Raw genomic sequence first — 4,233 nt, 5'->3', positions numbered from 1 at the left:
TTATTTACATAATTGTCACAGTCCATTTTGTTTTACTTAGCAATTAGGAAACCATGAGGACAAGAGGCTGACAAAGGTGAAGATCAAAATTATGACAGTGGCATTTCCACCAGAAAAAGCCCTAGTAACACGAGCAAGATGTGCCTCCACCGTCTCCTTCCTGAGGGAGACGCTGGCTCAGAACCTGTAAGGGCACATAAACCTCCTCAAATCCTATCTCTGAACGTGGTGTCATGGTGTAGTTGGCCGAGTGTAAGGTGGATGTGACGTGCTTGACTGTTCTCCAGGAAGGTCTCCTGAAGGACTCGTGGTACCTGGGGCCTTGGCTGGAAAGCAAGTCCTGAAGATTTATTAGTTAGATCAAGATGAGGTCACACCAGAGCAGGGTGAGTTCTAGCCAAGTGTCTCCTTGAAGAGGAAACAGAGTAGAGTTGGCGGAGGAAGGGCAATTGTATCATGCACAGTCAACATGCCGGTGAATGCCTGGGGCGACCAGAAACCAGCGGGAAGAGGCGGCATCTGCCCAGAGACTGTGGCGCCAGCCTGGTCAGCATCATTGTCAGGACTTTGATTTGTAACCCAATGGTGGTGGTGATTGTTCTGAACCATCAAGCCAGAACTGACCCATAGCTGGCCCTCTGGCGGGTTTTCAGAGGCAGTTAATTGCACAGGAGGAGATTGTCCATCCTTCTCCCACGGAGCAGCTGGTGGGCTTGAACCACATGCCTCTGGGATTACAGTGCAGCTTCTTGCCACTAGGTTACCAGGGCTCCCTGCGGGTGGCTCAAATCCACCAATGACTCTTTGGGAGGAAAAAGACCTTTGATCTACTCCCGTCTAGATTTCTGTTGGTGTAAGATGCCCTCCCATGGAGTCCGTTACCCTCACAGTGACTCCACGTGAGAAGCGCAACGCTGCCTGATTCTGCCCCAGCCTCACAGTCTGCTGTACCTGAGCCCACTGGCCCGGAGACTGCACCAAGCCATCATGTCGAGGTCTTCCTCTTTTTAGCAGATCCTCTAATTTACCCAAGAAGCATCTGTCTGAATAGAAAAGGGTAACACCACGTGGTTTAAAATCAGGAAATGTGTGTGTCGGGGCTGTGTCCTTTCCCCATGCCTGTACAATATTATGATGATGAAATAATTTGAGAAACTGAGCTATATAGACAAGAATGTGGTGTCTGGATTGGAAAAGAACTCATCAATAAACTGTGTTGTGCAGATAGCACAACCTTGCTTGCAGGAAGGGAAGGCAATGGGAAGCACTTACTGCAGAAGATCAGAAACTACAGCCTTCAATATGGATTACATCTCAACATCAAGAAGATAAAAATCCTCACCACTGGACCAAGAAGTCATATCATGATAGGCTGAGAAAAAAAAATTGAAGCTGTCAGTGACTTAATTTTCCTTGGGTCTACCATCAACACCATGGTAGTTATAGTCAAGAAATAAAATTATATGTTGCACTGGGAAACCGACTGTCAAGGACATCTCCAAAGTGCTAACAGGCAAAAATTTCCATTTAAAGACTAAGACGTACATGATCTAAGCCATGGTATTTTCCATTACTTCCTATACACCTGGCAGCTGTGCAATGAATAAGGAGGACAGAAGCAGCATCAGTGACTTTGAATCGTGGTATCAGAGAAGAGTACTGACTGTCCCATTGATTGCCAAAAACAAAACAAAAAAACACACAGATCTGTGCTGGAGGAATCACAGCCCAGGCTTGGAGGCAAGGACAGTGAGATGAGGTGTGAGATAGATACTTTGGCCATGCTTGTTGGGAGGGGCAAGTCCTTGGGGAACGACGCTGGGTTATGAAATACAGAGAGCCAATGATAGAGACAAATGTTCTCAACAAGACAGATTGACACAGATTGGCAATGGGCTCGAGCGTGCAGGGTATCGGGAAGATGGTGCAGGAGAGCACAAAGTACAGATCAGATCTTTTCTGCAAAGGGTCAGTGAGTTGCGGTCCACTTGAGGGTAGAGAGCACAGCAACGAATTTGCCAAGCATTGCTGTTGTTGTGTGCCAGTGAGTCAGTTTTGACTCATATCAACCCCGTCAGCTACTCTTCAGAAGAGAAGTCTGGGCAATCTGCTCCATTAGCATTTACAGCCCAGAAAACACAATGGAGCCACTCTGCTGTGTCCGGCAGAGCCACTGGAGAAAGGGCCATAAGGAGCTGATGAGAACGGAAACCTCTACTTTTTTAAAGTCAAATTTATTTACATCTCATACAACTGTTACGAAAGGCATTCTGGCACTTCCTCAAAAAGCTGAAAATAGAAATAACCATTTAACTCAGCTATCCTGCTACGGTATCGGCATCATCAGGATGGATGGCGAAGAGATTGAGATTGTTCACAGCTTCATTTTGCTTGGCTCCACCGTCAACACTCTTGGCACCAGCAGCCAGGAAATCAAAAACCATATTGCGATGGGAAACTCTGCTGTTAGGGACCTCTCTAAAGTACTCAAGAGCAACGGTGTCTCTCTGGAGACTAAGGTGTGCCTGATACAGGCCATGGTCTTTGCAATCACTTGTTATGCATTAGAGAGCTGAACAATGACTAGGGAGGATAGAAGGAGAATTGATGTCTTTGAGCTGTGGTGCTGGAGAAGAGTATTGAATGTACCATGGACTGCCAAGAAAACAAACAGATTCATCCTAGAGAGGGTTAAACCAGGCTACTCCTTGGAGGCAAGGATTCTGGGGTTTTGTCTGACATACTTTGGACATGTTGTAAGGAGAGACAGGTCTTTGGAGAGGGACATCATGCTGGGTAGAGTAGAGGGACAGCGCAGGAGGGGAAGACCCTCTATGAGGTGGATTGATTCAGTGACTGGGGTCATCGGGATGGGTGTGTCAGAGGCAATGCGATTGGCACAGGATAGAGCAGGGTTTAGGGCTGTTGTACATAGGGTCGCTATGAGTCGCAAACGACTCGACAGCATATAACAACAAACAATAATCCTACTACGGGGAGTCTACCCTAATGGAACAAGAGCCGTGATACAAACAAGTATGCACTTGCACGTTTCCTGCAGTGCGATTCACAATAGCAAAGAGGTGAAAGTCACTCAAGTGGCCCTCAACAGATAAAAACACTGGTACATTCACACAATGGAATATCAGCAGCACTGAAAAAACAGTGAACTCGTAAGACACCACACAGCATGGATGAGTCTGGAGGACATTATGCTGAATAAAATATCTCAGTCACTAAATATTGCATCAACCACTGTTACAAGAAGAGGATGGATAAGGGAAGGAAGCAGGGAAAGAATGGGGAGAGGATGGATCCTGACTGAAAGTAAAGGACACTAGAAGAATGTTTACTTGTGCTTTATTGACTATGCAAAGGCATTTGACCGCGTGGATCATGACAAGTTGTGGCTGATACTGAGAAGAATGGGAGTCCCAGAACACCTAATTGTGCTTATGCGGAACCTATGCTTGGACCAGGAGGCTGTTGTGAGAAGAGAGCAGGGGAGCACTGCATGGTTTACAATTGAGAATGGAGTGCGTTAGAATGATATTCCCTCTCCATACCTATTCAATCTGTATCCTGAGCAAATTATTTGAGAAGCTGAACCCTATCACGAGGCGTATGGCATCAGGATTGGAGCAAGACTCATCAATAACCTGCATTATGCAGACGACATAACCTTGCTTGCTGAAAATGAGGAGGGCTTGAAATACTTGTTGCAGAAGATCAAGGAATGCAGCCTTCAGTATGGTTTGCACCACAATGTCAAGAAAACAGATTCTTACCACTGGACCAATAGACAACATCATGATGGATGGAGAGGAGATTGAAACTGTCAACAGCTTCATCTTGCTTGGACCCACAATTAACACCCTTGGTACCAGAAGTCAAGAAAAAAGGAGAAGTATTGCACTGGGAAAATCTTCAGTTAGGGATCTCTCCAAATGATTGCGGAGTAATGACGTCAGTTTGAGGACCAAGAGGAATCTGATTCAGGCCATAGTCTTTCCAATCACTTGCTAGGCATCTGAGAGCTGGACAATGAATAAGGATGACAGAAGAATTGATGCCTTTAAGCTGTGGTGTTGGAGAAGAGCACTGAGCATCCCACGGACAGCCAAGGATAGATATGTCTTGGAGAGAGTGCAACTGGAGTGTTTTGGAGGCAAGTACGATGAGGCTTCACCTCACATACTCTGGGCATGTTGCTAGGAGGGGCTGTTCCTCGGA

This window comes from Elephantulus edwardii, unplaced genomic scaffold (assembly GCF_000299155.1).
Source record: "Elephantulus edwardii isolate Elephantulus edwardi_28Jun2011 unplaced genomic scaffold, EleEdw1.0 scaffold00126, whole genome shotgun sequence".
NCBI classification, from domain to species: Eukaryota; Metazoa; Chordata; class Mammalia; order Macroscelidea; family Macroscelididae; genus Elephantulus; species Elephantulus edwardii.
This window is presented reverse-complemented; position numbering follows the sequence as displayed.